We start from the raw sequence: 16,800 nt of genomic DNA, 5'->3' as shown, positions 1-16,800 counted from the left end.
CTGTGTTGTGACTGACTTTGATATATCACTAAAACTGTACAGCACAACTGACTCTGTCATATGGAGTCAAGTCTCTGGCGCACAGCAAGCAGAGAAACACTTATTTTCTGCAGAAACAGCCTGAGATACTACAGCTGTTGAAACGTTTCACTGATACGCCTCTATGCTAGAACCTCAACATTGTTGCAGTTGTCAAAATAGTGATTTGCAGCAAAAAGACCCATCCCTTCTTTTTGTTCCAGCCTTCCATTGAGAGTATTGTTTATTTTCATTGTCTCTTTTTGCTGTTTGGTCTAACACACAGCACAACCGCTAGCCACATTTAGCCCTACAGGACAGCTTTACCTTTGCAGATAGTCTTGCAAAGCAGTTTTGAGCACATTCCTGCCCTGTAAGCCGGATGTCAGCATCATCTACATCGAGAATGAGTCTGTCTCCCCAGGAGTACTTGAAGGCAGACAGAAATTTTCTCCCAGTGCTTGGGCATCCTGACAGAACAGTCGATATCAGCACTTACAAACAATGTCTTACAATTCATTCTGAGATTCTTTCCAAATTCTGCTTTGCAACTGACAGTGAGCTTGTTAAGCAGAGAAGTTTCATAACTCTCTATAGTTTGATACTCTCATTCTGTATTCAGTCTGTATTTAAGTGTTCTGAATAAAAGAGCATTATGCATACTTCAGTCTACTTGGATTCCTGAAGTTTCAACTGGCAAGTACCGAAGGTGTCACTTTCTGTTTGATTGCTGCCCTGTCTCTGGGCACAGAAAACAAAACTTGCAATACGAACATTATCTCATACCTTTTCCTTTTAATTACAGCATGCCTACTGGTAATAGATGTCTCAATTAAAAAAAATAAATAAATTCATTCTAAGAGTGGTCCCAGTTCAACTAGCACATTACTTTGTCTAGCTGCTTCTGTCTGCATCCAGCTACTTCTAGATACGATATCTGGCCAGAATTTCCCTGATTTAACATACAATGGTAGTCTATTTTCCTTTTTTATTCTAATACATATAATTCAAATAGGACTATGATTGCATCATGTGTAATTTTGTTTTGCTTGATTGCTATTTTGCTTTCTTCTCTTGCTGTGCTCAGAAAGTCTTTGTAGGCCAGTACATTCACTGATAAACAATACTCTGCATTTAATTTCCTGGGTTTTCTGTGTTCTGCCTTGCCTATGCTTACAGTACTAACTGGAAATACAATGGAAGTTCTGTTTGACCTGCATTTACATTTCAAATCTCAGCCTTTTAGTTACTGCTTACTTTCTCAATACGAACATTTTTATCGTTTGAACACTTTGGCAAAAAACGCCATTATAACCCTGTAAAAAACCCAAAAGAAGAGTACTTTTTTTTCCTACTATAACTACAGGTCTTCGCTATTCTTGAGACCACTGAATCTTTAGGCTTGCTCCACTTACATTTTCCACCTGTATGCAGGCTTGCTCATCAGTTTTGCAGTTTCTACAGCCCTTGGCACAGCAAAAACTTAGACCGGTCTGATTCACACTTTTTTAATCTTTAAAAGTGACAAATTATTTATCTTGAAAGATTCAGTCAGAAGAGTAGAACTTTTCACACAGAACAACTATGCATCAGCTGTTTTTTCTTCAGGTATCTTATTAACTTGTTGAATATATATATTTTATAGATTTAAAATGCATTTCTAAGCATTTCTGAGATTTTACACTGTTACTCTAAATCTACAATTAATCTGCCGACACATTGCTGAAATACAATGACAGCTTATCATCTGTATGCTTTTCTTCTTGCTTCCTTTACTCAACATTGTGATATAAGGAATAGCCAGGTATTCTTCTTTAATTATTATTGTTCTTCAGGGTTGTTTTGTTTTGCAATACTCAGTTTATCATTTCCTGCACCTGTATGAGACAATTTACTTTCAAAACTATGCTCACTGTTCAAGCATAAAATGAAAGACTGCCTACAAAGTGAAAAATTCACTCCGATTCTATTAGCCCTTCCCACTCGCTGAACAATTTATCAAGCACTTTCTAAATACATTCCATGCTCCAGATAATGAGATGTTGCACTACATTCACAGAGCAAAAGGGACTTACCTATTACTTCCTAAGCACATGAACATACCTGTCACCTATGCACATAAACACTCAATTCCCTTTGTATGTTAATTGACTACCCATTTTCAAAACTTCCTCATTAACTTCAAAAGCAAATCAATTATTTTAAACGTTATTAATTTCAAAACTCTTTCCTTGCATTAAGTCAGACCAAAGGTCTATTCAGTCAGTACTTTGTCTCCAACTGCAGCCATAAGCAGATGGCTGGAGAAGAGCTGCTGTATGCAATACCTTCTCAGGTTCCAAGTATTTTTAGCTCAGGGTCCTCTTAAGTCGTATGTGACTTCTACCTATTTACTAAACATCAATGGATTTCTCTTCCATTAATTTTCCCTGTCTTCCCTTAGCTCTCATAAATTTTCAGCACTGAAGCTATCTCACTGATGTGTTTGTAGAACAGAATTTGAATATAAAGAACCATAATCTATCAAAAAGGAAAGGGTGCAACGTTAGATATCCAACACAACTCTCACAGCAACTTCAGTTTTAACTCTTTCTCCTTACTGCTTTCAATTGTATTTCTTTTTATTGGCAGGAAAAAAAAAAAGTGTTTTACTCAGAGCTCCCCCTTTTGCTTCACTTTTTATGACTCTGCTTATATACATTTTTCCAGGAATAAAGAAAAAAAAAAAGATCCATGGTATTATCAATGATGGAAAGCTACTACATAAACAAAGTATGCCTTTTCAACTACAATGTCATAGATATTTCAAATAGATACTCAGTACTAGTAACCTAGGTATGTTTGTAGTTTTACCTACCCTAATATAACGTATGAGACTCCAAGGTTTTACATAGCATCTTGCCTTTTCTCATTTTAATTTTCTGAAACTAAAGTAATTCTTGACAGTTTTGACTTTCAGCTTTCTCAAGACAACAGGACTCACAACAGTAAGATTTCACTGATTCTATACTTCATCACTTATTATTAATACCATACGAACTATAACCATATTTTAATAAAATAACAATTAGAGCATTTAACCTTTTATATAAATATATATGTCTGGCTGTGGTACGTAAAATTCTTAATATCTGTTTCCAAAAATAAAAAGGAGATGCTCCTCCTACCATTCCTCGCAACTACCCTGTAACAGCAGGTAAAAAGACAGCAGAAACATTAAAAGGCTATTCAAGTTCCAGGTTCAGCCACTAGAGAATTTCTCAAAGCACAAGAACAAAGGAAAAGAGAGCTACCGTCTACCTTCAGCATATTTTATCTCAGATTCATGCAAAACGAAGCAGCTGCCAGAAGCTGGGTCACAGAGTGTAAACTACATTGTTTCCATACCTATCCTAAGCAAACATGAGCAAATTGCCAGAGTTCAGTTTCCTAAATGGCTAACCCATCACAGGAGTACAAAATTTGAAGTTAAGTTCTCACTCTCCACAGGCACGGGCTTTGGCTTTGCAACGCAAACCAGAAAGCCCCCACACTGTATCAAGTGACAACATATTTTAAAACCTCTAATTTGAAGAAATTAGATAAAGTTTACACTGAACAGCTAAGTTATTTACTATGGACTTACATATTGACTTACATAAATACAATGTGAAATGGATTTTTTTCTAATTTTTATCCCTATGAAATATTCAATTATAGAGATCTAATTACTCCACATGCTTACTTCTTACAAGACCAAAACCAATTTCACCAGTAGCTTTCTGAGTTTGCCACAGATACAGTTTGGAACCTTTCTATTTCTCTTCAATTTGAAAACAATCAATAAAAGCAGTTACAAAGTTATAAATCACATTCATTCCCTTTGACAGTCATATGCACGTTTGCATTTATAAAGATATCAAGCAGAAGACTCTACATAGCTTGTTTTTAATAATTCACTTACAGTTTGCCAGTGATGACCTAAAAAAGCCTCACTGACCCTTTCTAAGGTCTAGTTTTTTCAAACTGTTCTAAGGAATTTAACAGTGCTATGTCAAACCAACTGCTATGCTTGTTCCTTACTTAGTACCTCTGAAGAGCTGACATCAAGTATTAAGTAAGGATTAACTTGACAAACGTAATTTACATGCCATCTGTAAAACTGCTTAACTTTTTAAAAAATATTAACAAAAGATAACCAATTTGTCAGTTCTCTTAGAGAACATCTAAAATTTCTGTATAAAAATACTGAATTTATTCAGCTATGAACAACTGTATTACCCACAGCATAATGCTGTAGCCACAAAAGATGAAAAATAAATACATTAAGAATATATCCTCCAAACAGCCCTTGCTGTACCTTGACTATACAAAGCCCTCATAACACAATAATATATTCTCTCTCCTAGGGCAATAAACAATTAAACACATGCCTTTCTTGATAACAAGAGAAAAAAATTATGTAAAAACCTGGTAACTTCAAAAATATGTTTTACTGTAAATTAGTACTGTAGAAGTGCTAAAATCAGTGACCATGTATGGCATGGCAGACCCGAGGACATACCTTTGCTGTACACTCCCAGAATTAATGGACATTTTATTTGGCTTATCTCCTTGGTGTTCCGCACAGAGAAGCCATCCCGAACCTTTGATTATTCTTGTTCCCCTTTTCTGTACTAAGTCTAGCAGACAGATCAGTGCACGATAATCATATTCAAGGCATGGCCTATGTATGTCATGGATTTTTACCACAGAATAGTAATGTTTTATGTTATGACCCCTTTCTAATAATACTGAACACCATTTACTTTTTTTTGACAGCTAGTGAAAATGGAGTTGATGTTTTTACAGAAATGTCTATCAGAACACTTTCCTGAGCAGTAACAGCTGATTTAAAGTCGGGGTTGAGTTTTTTTTGGATAAAGTTGTTTTATTCTTGTGCATTACTTCACATTTCTGAAAATGAATTTCTGCTTCTGTTTTATCACCCATTTGCTCAGTTTTGTGAGATCCTTCTACAACTCTGACTCAAGACAATAGTAAAATCAAGAGTCATCGGATTTGTGTCATCTCTAGACTATTATCAGAGTAGAGGTGTTTTTTTCTGCAATCACTGAAATAATTTTATTAAAATACCACTACTCTGTAAGTATTCGATCAAAATTAACAGCTCTGTCCATCTTTTAATATTTAAAACACCTGCTTATTTTGACTGAAAATCCCTCTCAAATTATGTACCAGCTAAGGTGGGCATTACTTCCTTTCTGGAGTTCTGCATGCATACAGTTTGGATTATCCTTGCTCAGTTGAGAAAAACATTAAAAATATTTTTTTTATTCACTCTTAATGGTGCGGACAAGCAACTCTACAACCTCCATGTATTTAAACAGCCACTAATGAAATAAAACTGTAAATCCATGTGTGAGTTAGCAGAATCATAATTAAAAGTATGTTGTGCCACTCCAGGAGCCTACGTTGAAGGTTACACGTTCATTGACAATGAAGGTTACAAAGATCCAATGGCAAACACCTTCTTTAGTGACTGAACCCTCTTTCAGCAGTTGGTTTGATTTAGAAAGGTTTCCACTGTTACCCCAAGTGGGTAACTCTCATGAGGGTCTCGTCATTTTGAATCCTAATTACTGCAATGCTCTTTTCTCTAGCCCTGCTCCACTCATATCCATCTAGATACTTTTCCAAAAAGCTTTTCCTTAGTTTATCGCTTTGTCCAAGGCACCACTTCCCTATATCTTTCTAACACAGCAAACAAAGCCACACCCATCTATCATCTCACTCCTTATCAAAAGGGTTGATTCACACTCTGGTGAGTCTTCAATCATTCTCTCTTTATTTTGCATTAAGACTTCCCAGGCGAGGTTTCATTTTACTGTTAAGCGATTTAATCCATAAAAAGGAGCAATCCCGCTCCCCTGTAACTCTCAGGTGCATCATCCTGATTTTTCCCATGCATTTGCTTTCGTATTCAATCCGACCTCACAATGACGTGATTTAGAAAATAAAAACCCCTACAAAAGAGCCATTATTTTTCTGTTGGTTTAGCTCCCTGAACAGGCTTACTGTAATGGCCAACAAACACAGGTGCTAGTAGAAAGCAGGAGTCACAACTATGTATTTTGGTGACAGATAGCTGTTGGATCAGGTTAGCTGTAACAAGAAGCCTTACTCTCAGGCTCTCCCTTATGCTTTGTAAGCATAAGCAGCATAGTCACTTCTTTTAACTTGGAACTCTAATCTTCCATGATGAAGATAAAAATATTTTGTAAGTGATGCACAGGAAATAATTCAACCATCTTACTGTTTCCATCCATCTGTATCGCCCAGCTATAACCTATATTATACTGGAATCGTGAACTCCTTGGGGGAGTTCATCATGTCTGCTTCTGCAAAGCAGGGGTCATAGCATCATCTGGTTTACTTTATTTTCATTCTGGTTTACTGTTCACTCGAAAATGAAACTGTTAAAATTCTATTGAAAATGTAACTGAAATCCAGTTGATGCAAGTCTTCACTGATAGAACCTGAGGCACGGAAAAGGAATGAGAGGGAAAAAAAATAGACCTTCTATATTCTGATTTGTTACTGATTCAAACCCTTGGGCTCTTTTTGATATCCTCTTGTTATGGAAAATATAGACAGCAAAGGTCAAAGAGAAACAGTTGCCCACACTTCAACAGAAGTTAATTTCTAAGTAGAAGAAAAGCAAACCTTTGTTTCAAAGTTGTAGCAAGAGCTAACCAACTAGGGAAGCTGTAACTACAGCCCATGCATAGTGAAGCACACATTTAAGGGAGGACAAGCAAACAACTTAAATTCTAGCTCACTTCTGCAAATCAGGCATACTGACAGAATGGATGAGAAGAAACATCCACATGAATATTTTGTACAAGTCAGTTAACAAAGCTATAGTAACACAGAATCAAAACTGAAAATAGTACCAAGAATATTACACAGTAAGCCTCTCCAGAGCTCTTCTGTTTCTCATGGAGAATCTCCTGACCTTTTGGGATGGTTTCTCCAGAATTTCTCGGACCAAGCAAATACAAACATACAACAATCTAACGAGTTTTTTAAAAAGGCAGTTGATCTAACTGCAACTAAATTAAATTATGAGCTATATCCTAAAAGCAGGACACAAAGGTCTGATCACCAGAGTTACCTCTCAAGTGGAAAATCAATGAGACATGACTCATGCTGGATAAAGTGACATTAACTGGTCTGCCTCCACCTCTGTATCCCTGCAAAAGACTCCCTCTCTACATACAGATTTTCGATAGGAGAAAAAAAAAAAACAACACTTCATGCAATGTAGGAAGTTTCAATAAAACCACTTCTGGCTGTAATTAACCAGGGATATTTTCAGATTATCAGTGACATAACTGAAATTCATGAATATGAACAAGACATGAATGACTTACATTGTTGGTGTGAGGTTTTTTTGAGGGGGTAGTCATAAAACAACAACAAAAAAGACTGTCTAGGTCTTAACATCAAGAAATCTGTTTCTTTATGATTACACAAGTGGAAAATTTGTATGGTTCTGATGGCAAACTGTACTCCGTAAAGCAATCCTTTTATGAGAATAAAATATAGAGGATTCTTGATGATTTGCAAAATTTTCTTTGGTTCAAAAACAACTAAGACCTTCAAACTCCATGTCAAGAACCACACTGAGATAAGATCTGAAAAGTCTTGAAATGAACTGTAAAGCAGGAAAAGAAATCTTAAAAAGACAGACTTTACTTTGGGGCGGTGGGAGGGATAAAGAAGGGAGGAAGATTTACTTGCACTAGGACATCATACAAAGAGCAAATATTTCTCATTGTCCTTTTCAGCACTGGCTGTGAGATGGCAGCTATGTGAAGGACCTTTTCCATTTGAAGTATCTTAGGAATCCTCTTAACAAAGGATCAGTTGATTCCCAATTACATGATCCAGAGAAACTCTCAGCTGACCACACTGAAGAGAAATGAGATAACTACACTTTGTTCTGTTAGAAACCACTTCCTCACAGATGGATTTAGAACTACACAAGCACATATGAAAAGTAATTGTATTACTGCAGCCTCCACAATGACACTGTGCATTGCGATTTTTTTCAGCGTTTCTGCATTTTTTTGCAATGCACTGGATAAAGCAGAATTTCCAGAAAACAGATAAACACTATGGTTCTGCTAAAAACAGAAAATTATTTTTTAATAAAAAACGAAAAAACATAAGCTGTAGTGGATTCTGTTTTGCCTATTTTTCCAGGGAAAAATGAATTAAAAAAAAAAATACAGAAAAGTTGCAGACTGAGGACTGAAAAGATCTGAGAACATCTGGGTAGCTTCCTTTTTCCTGAAGCTTAGCTTTTGAGGAAACAGACAAAGAACAGCGCTGGCAGCATAGCAAAGCACAGAAACATTGTCAAATCTTTTTGAGTCACAATTTAGACAGAGTAGTTACTAACAAAAGCAACACAATCACGTATACCTAACCAGCAAAACTAGCTGCTAATTATGCTCCTTCAGAGACACGTACAGAGAAAGCACAAATAAACGAAAAGGAAGTAGTGAGTGGAAGAAGAAACATGAACCAATACATTCTAACTTCAGAATGGTTAATAAAACATAATTTTTAAGTTGCCAAAGAAATTTTATACACTTGGAAACAGGAAAAAAACAAGCAAACAAACCCCCGCATCTGTTGCAATGTTAACAGATTCCCACTCCAAGTCTTTTAGTCTATATACTCCCCCAGACCACTCCGCAAGAAACACTTCTCCAAATTTCAGGTTAAAACAGCCTTTTTCAGACAATTCTGTCTCAAAATTTCTTCTTAGACACAGCTCTTCAGGTGGAGCTTAGGGAACAGGTGCATCTGTCTCTGACTAAGGCTTAAGCCTTTGTGCCCTTACTGCATGAGATACTGTGACCCCTTTATAATACTCTACAAAAACGCCTCTGTACTGCAGTGATACATACAAGTAAAATCTCTGGAAGACTTAAAATTGAGGAAAGGAACAAATTCTTTTTCTGACATCATTCTAATATAGTTAACAGTGTTTGCTTTCTTCCTTCATTGATTTTTAGAAATAGGATTCTCATTAACAGCTTTGAGATCACATTTATTTAACTGAAATACAGTATAGAAAACTGTTAGAATTAACTTCTGCCATGTTCTGCTGCATTTGCAATTATAAGTGAATAAACATTGCATCAGGATCTAAAACCAGCACCATGTCAGTTACCAATGCTTCGTTTCTCAACAGTTCAGTGACCAATTTCCCATCAACTGCAACAAACAGAAAGATGATACCCTGTGAAGTTAGAATACACATAAAGTATAATTCATATATATCATTGATGAGATGGAAAAATGCCCTAGAAGCCTGATTACAGTTAGGCAGTAACAGATTGAAAGCATTATTTTATCTAAATCCTCTACACTTTTTAAAGGTTGAGAATGTGCTAGTTTGTTTCACTTTAACCCTTTTCCTAATTACAGAGCACACATGTACATGACACAGAGCCTATCCTTCATTTGCCATTAAGCCCAAGGCAGCTTTGTCAAATTCAAAACTCAGAAAAGCTTGAACAAGGTCACATCGCATGAAGGCAGCTGATTTTGAATAGAAAAAGTGCAGAATAACCCCACTAAACTGAATTTGGTTCAAAACAAAGTTTTATCAAATTGTCCAGCACTTTTAACCCTCAAAAGTTTTAAGAACTCATTTGTATCAAGGGTAGTTCTTCCAATTTAGTCAAGTATTTTTAAATCACTGTCCTGGTTTGGGCTGGGACAGTTACTTTTTAGTAGCTAGAATAGCTTTGTGTTTCGGATTTAGCATGAGATTTGTTATGAGAAGAATGTTTATAGCACACTGACATTTATAATTGGTGCTGAGACATCAAGGACCTTTCAGCTTTCCATGTTTTGCCAGTGTGCAGGAGCACAACAGGCTGAGGGGAAGCACAGCTGGGACGAAAGGCTCACAACTCCCCTATGTGAACTCAAGATTAAGGATTGAGGGCCGAATTGGCCAATGGAATATTCCATATCATGCAATGTCATGCCCAGCATACAGATGAGGCTTGACTGGGAAGTTGTTCTCTCTTTTGAGGGACAATCAGACTCTCAGAGTGCACTCTCTCACTCTGGGCCTCTCACTCATCTGGGATTGCAGTGTTGGGACCTGTTTCGGGATTGCTTGCCAGGAATGGACAGGCGTTGGTCACCGGGTGGTGAGCAATTACACTGTATATCACTTGTTTGTATATACTATTATCATTAAATATATATCTCTCATTTTATATATCCATTATATATCATTAGATATTCATTTATTATTATATCATTATCACTTTAAATTTTATATAATTATTATTGTATGCTTCTTATCTCACCACATGAGTCTCCTTCCCTTTTCCCATTTAATTCTCTTCCCTATTCCCTGGGGTGGAGGAGGGTGAGTGAGCAGCTGAGTGGCATTTAGTTTCCAAACGGGTTAAACTACAACAATCACCTAAAAAAAATCTGAAAGGAGAAATTTTGTTTAAAACTAGCACATGTAGTAGAAAGTACACTTTTCTATTCAAGCTTTTCCATATTGTGACTATTACACAGCAACGGGTATGAAAGACTGAAATATATTTCTAATTCATGGAACATGAATCAATTTTAAACAACATCGTATTTATACAACAAACTCTTCAGGAACCTGAATATACCCTACCTCCTATGCCAAGGACGGACCAACTATATCTAAATCACCTCTTAAAGGAGGTTATTTAACCTTTCCTAGAGCACTTTGAGCAATAGATAACCCATTAACTCCCTCAGATATTTAAACCTGTGATTATCTATCCACAGACCTGGAAAGTTTTTCCTAACATGGAAATCTTTTGTGCTCTTCAGGACCATTATTTCTTATCCTACCTAGACAGAACAGTTTATTACTTTCTTCTCTGTAGCAATCTTTACCATATTTGAAGATTAATATTATGTCTCCCCATCTCTGCTATAGAATGAACAAGTGCAATTCTTTCAGTCCTTCCTCAAAGGTCATTATTCCAACTCTTCTCTAAATACTCTTCAATTGGTCCAAATCTGTTTGAAGAAGAGTAACGAACAAAGCAGACAGAACATCACCTGAGGCCTTACATCGAGTACCGCAGAAGAATTTTGTATCTTACACATACCAACAATCCGGTTCATACATCCCAGTATGACTCATTTTTTAATAGAACTGTCATGACACCTTTGTGTTCATTTTGTGATACAGCTGCTTATTTGCAGAACTGTTGCCCAGCCAGTTGTTTCTCATATTTAAGTTTATTGTTGCTACCCAAACATATTATTTTATGGTTCTCTTTACTGAACTGCATCCTATACAGATCAGATCATTCATCCAATTTGTCAAGACCATTTCACACTCTAATGCTTGCATTCCCTCCCAGATTTGTACTGTCCAGGCCATCAGTAAATCTGCTTTGTTCTATCATCCAGGTCACAAACTGAAAGGCTAAACAGGATTAAATCCAGAAAATACACCTGCACAGTTCCACTTGATGCACGCCTTCAAGTTGAAATGCCCTTAAAGCATTTAATTAATAAGTAACTAACCAGCACAGCAAATCTTCTCTGACAGTATATACGTTTGGTGTTTCTAGATTCTTCAGTTGTAGAGATAGAATTCCTAACTTCAACACTACTGTACAGGCAGAGTATCTTTCAAACACAAATATACAGGGGAGGCTTTAACACTCTCCTCCCCCTTTAACATATTTCTATGCGTCACAGTAACCCAGTTGCATAGTTCCTCTAATTTCAAATTTGGGCTATATCTCTGTTATTACTTCCTACACTAGAGACACTACAAAGATACTCCAATTCACAAAATAAATAAATAAATTACTATCTCTGAAAAAAAAAAAAGATCTTATGTACATATATATATACGCACCAAAGAAACAAAAACAACAAAAAGCAGGATGTTACAATTCATGTACCAACAAGCAAACTCTCAAGAACATTCGTTCCCTTTTTGACTTCTAAATTTTCTAACTAGAATAAGTGTTTGAAACAAAGTTCAAATCGCTACATTTTAGGGACACAAATCAGGTATTTCTCATGACAAAGCTGTAAGAGACTGACAAAATCCCATTGCTCCACTACTGACATAGTCTCTAAAAGGTAAGCTTTTACCCTTCTTACCACTAGTTTGTCTGGCACGTCCACTCACTAATCAAAACAAGTATTTGTGTTTAAATACTGTATTTAAATTTGAACTAGTAAAAACATCTTTAAAATCTTGGATAATCAAATTGTCCATCTTGCCAACAGTCATATTCCTATGTCCAATGACGAAGTTCAACAGACCACAAAACATGGAGAGCAGCTAATGGAAATCTAACAGATAAAACACCGCTACAAAGAAAATCAACTATTTTCCAAAGCAAAAAGCTTAATGCAAAGCAAAAATATTTGAGTATCAGGTACAACTTTAACCATGGGATGGTGAGCTGCTGAAATGAGCAACACAAAGAGGAACTTTGTGATCAGAGGGAATGATTACGGTACACTTCCAAAGGGCAGATTTTTCTGCATTTGTACATTTAACTGAACTCATTATAAGCATCAAAACATTAAAGTAACTTTAAAGAACAGTTATTGTAAGTTGATCTACTAAGCTTTTTGTCTGAAGATATAAAAAACTCTTGTGTGACAAATTGTGTAAGGGAAAGCAGTTAAATGCAAACTTCTAACTAGCACACAAATGTTGAACACAAACTGCACAAATTACCAACCTATCGTGCTACAAAACCGAAACTGAATATATTGATTACAAAGCTGCACCTAATCAGAGAATCTTTTTGAAAGTCTTTTGTTTGAAACAGTGTCCAATAAGAACGGGAACACACTATTTAGTGTTCAGCTCTGCACTTAAGCGTGTTTTACGATACTCAAACAGAAAGGTTTTCACAACACTAAAATAAACTCTCATGACAGTTCTTCTACAACCAAGGCAGTTCTTGAACCATATTTACAATGTTCTTAAAACTAGAACAATACACTCTTAAGCATTAAAGTTTACCAGAAGCAAGTTCTCATAATCAGCAGCTTGATTTCCAGCAGCAAAGAACACTTAATTTGGAAACTAAAAAAACCCACTTCCTCACTACAGAAGTGAGAAAGTTTCTCACTTTCTGAAACTTCATTCCCACCTATAGAGGTGGCAGAATTTTTCTTGTTTAACATTTTTAAGGATAAGTTCTAGAAATATCTGTCTGTAATAATCTAAGCACATTTAAATCAACCTTAAAGAAAGGGAACAATAGGTCTTACAGTACTGCATTTCTAGAACTGTGAATGCAATGTAAATCTACAGATATTAGCAAGTGCTGAATACTTGAAAAATAAGTTCTCTCTTGCAAATCTGATTCTTTATGACCAGAGACACCTGTATCATCAGTTCCCACACAATGCAAAGATTTCCATTTTTGGGAAAAACGTAGAAGAAAACCCCAACAGATTAGCTCTAAAGCCTTAAAAGTGATCTTTTCAAATGTGAAAGACTAATTTAAAACAAAAGAAAAAAACACCCACAATTACAAGTAGGACAGACTGCCAAGACTTCTGTTCCAACTTCCTGAGTACTTTTAGAAACATTAAGAAACCATTTCTTATTTCCCTTACCCAACAAGGTGGTAAAAGAGCAGAGTAAAAGTCTTTCCACCCTGTATCAACCAGACAACTCTTACTGACCAGAAGTCAACCTAACTGAGGTACCTAGAATGATCTGGAAGAACCAGAAACAAAAAAACCCTTAAGTGTCTTTAAAATATTGGGAGAGTAAAGCCTTCATTCTGTATGAGACTACGGACAGCAGACAGGAATCTCACTACACAAGTATGTTAGAAACACTGACAAATATCAGAGTAGTCACGTGCTGTTCAGCTGTAGAATAGAAGCCCGTAATAGGATACATTCCCAAATTTTGTGAAATAGAGATCTAGTTATTTTTGCACATTAAATGTGTAAAAACACTGAGCTCAAAAATCCTATTCGCTATTTCTCTTTTTCCAGAAATGTTAGAAGTTATGAGAGAAAACGTATGACTGAACTTCATAGCTAAACAGCTTAGTAATTAAGGTATTTAATACAGCCCATCTCTTGGCAATCATACACTTGGAGTATGCAATGCAAAGGAAAATAATTTCCATTAATAATGGCACTTTGCCACTATTAAGTTAATAGTGGCACAACTGAGAATTGCAACAACCACCTATAAAATGTATATATTCCATAACGTTTTTATGAAATAAGCATGACAGTGCCAGAGAAAGCATTCAACCAGAGCTGTTTGGTTCTGAATGACTTGCTAGAAGTCACATGTTCAAGCAAATTACTAACCGCTAACCCCTTCTAAGGACACGGGAGTTTCACGAGTGGCTTCAACTGGGTGAAAATTTCACCTGATAGCTACTTTTTTTGAACATTTTACCACATACTCTTTACTTTAAAAGGACTGCATTTTTCTCCCCTACTGTTCAACACATTATCTTTTTTCCTTAAATAAACTTTTTTCCATTTCTGACTAAGCAAATACTAATATTATTAATCTGAAAGACAATATAGTAAGATTAAAAGATACTTGAAAAAACCCTGCAAGAGTAACTTGTCAACTTTTTTCCTGAAAAGTTATACATGTTTATGAAAATAATCAAGTTTTGCTAACCCCAAACCTGCCAGTCCCTACTGGATCAGCAGTCCGTGCAGCAGCTAGGCAGTAGGAGAAAGCATAACATCTAACCATAGGTTAGAAATACACCCAAAAAGCGTATTCTCAAAAGGCTGCACAAGTTTGTATTCAACATGAAATACAGAGTACACTTAGAGCTTCACCTTAAAAGCCTCAGTAAACAATCACTATGTTATTAGTACAGTAATAATGACAATACCAGTGGAAAAACATGCAAATATGCATACAACCATTGAAGAGCTACTACAATTTGTTTAATAATTGCAAATATACTTCCAAAATAGAGCTTGGAATCTCAAAGCTTAAATAACTTAGTATTTTACAAAAATTTAGTACCCGTTATGTGGCAGCCTAAAACTAGATTAGTAAAATGCACAGTTATACTCCAAGACTACAAAACTTGCACACGTTCCTGGATAATCAGGTGCGGAACACAAGACACCATACGGAAGAAGCAGAACCATATGCTCTCCCTTAAGAGAGATCAGGACTAGGAGACAAAGGGGATATTGCTGAGCTGAGACACTGATACTATTGGAATTATTTTTCCAAATACAAGAGAAAAGAGATTTACAAGTATGGGATATAACGGGACATGTATCACACCCTCAAGACAGATCAGACTTGTGACGTTAAATCTTTCTGTGTGGACCCCCTGCACCTTTAAACATCAGCGTTCCTATAGAGCAGGAGCAGTTTGGGTTCAACAGCAAAACCTGAATGAATGCAGAAGCAACAGCATGGGGCAGGTGTGAAAAGCAAGCCGAGACCAAAACAAACCGGCATGAAGTGCTTGTGAGGGGCAGGGGCATAGCCCCAGGATGCATGTTGGTCGAGGAAGGGTCAAAGGACCTCTGGACGTCAAGGCAGACTGGAAGCTGAGAGCAGCACTGGAGCAGTGAGAGGCACAGCAAAGTTAGCGCTGTGAAGCTGGGCACCCTCTCAGAGGGGTGGTACGGCAGACAGCAGGGGACAATCCAGGGGCACATCAGTGGGCTCTGCGGGGTCACGGCGCCCACCGCGGGACGGCGCCAGCACCACTGCCCACAAGCCCGGCACCCGCGGCTGGAGGGCCCGCAGACACGGGCAGAGGCGGCGGGGCTCGGGGGGGAGCGTAGAGCAAGCGACGCGACACGGCGCGGGCCACGGCGCTGCCGCCCCAGAGCCGGGGGTTGGGGGGAGCCTGCCGCGAGGCGGCCCGGACACCGCGAGGGGCGGGCGGGAGGTGAGCTGAGGTGAGGCGAGGCGGGGCGGGGCAGGGCCGGGGGGGAGGAGGGAGCGCAGCGAGCGGAGCCAGTCGCGCTTCCCGGGGCGGCCAACCCCGCCCCGCTCCCCGTGTAGCCCGGGGGCGCGACGGCGGGAGGAGGCTGGTCCCAGGGTCCCCGCCCCCCGGGCCCCCGTTACCATTACCCAGCACGCCCAGCGCTGCGCCGCCATCCCGCAGCCGGCCCGCTCCCGCAGGGACCGCGTGACCTCGCGAGATTTTCTCCCCCCCCCCCCGCGACCCCGCCCCGCTCCCGGCCCCGCGCGCGCACCTCCCGCATTTAGCTCCGACCCAACATGGCGGCCGCGGCGCCGCGCACGTGTCCTCTGCCCCGCCGTGTCAGGCCGGGCGCGCGCACGCATACGTAGCGCGCGAGACGGCGAGCGCGGGGGGGCGGGGCCGGCGCGCACGCGCGCCAGGCGCCGCTGCGGGCCAGCTGATTCGAACAGGGCGCGCGAGCCGCCACCTCTTTCCCGCACGCGCTGGTCACGTGGGGGCTTCCCCCCCTCTCATTCCCTCCTCCTCCTCCTCCTCCTTCCCCCTCCCCTCGCGGGTTCCGAACTCGGCACCATCCGGGCTCCCCTTCCCCCGGGGCCGGGCCCGCGCCCTCACCTGGCACCCGCTCCTCGGCGCCGCCGGCCCGCGTCGCCCCGTTCGGGGTTCGCTCCCTCTGCGCTGCCCGCACCAGGCGGCGGCGGCTCCGCACAGCGCCTGCTCCCCTCAGCGCGGCGGCGGCTCCTTCCGCTTCCTTCCCCTCCCCCTCCAGCCGCTGCGG

The 16,800-nt window shown here is 39.1% G+C and overlaps 1 protein-coding gene across 2 annotated transcripts in view; it reads right to left on the bottom strand.

Moving 5' to 3' along the window:
• Positions 1 to 16,209, bottom strand: part of ZZZ3 (zinc finger ZZ-type containing 3) — a 63,040-nt gene extending 46,831 nt beyond the window's left edge. For both annotated transcript variants that reach the window (XM_086617196.1, XM_086617198.1), the window contains exon 1: positions 16,172 to 16,209. The gene's annotated coding sequence lies outside the window, so the exon portion shown is untranslated. The remainder of the gene's footprint in view (positions 1 to 16,171) is intronic.
• Between the last annotated feature and the right edge of the window lie 591 nt (positions 16,210 to 16,800).

Source organism: Tauraco erythrolophus, chromosome 10 (assembly GCF_009769465.1).
Source record: "Tauraco erythrolophus isolate bTauEry1 chromosome 10, bTauEry1.pri, whole genome shotgun sequence".
Taxonomy (NCBI): Eukaryota; Metazoa; Chordata; class Aves; order Musophagiformes; family Musophagidae; genus Tauraco; species Tauraco erythrolophus.
This window is presented reverse-complemented; position numbering and strand designations above follow the sequence as displayed.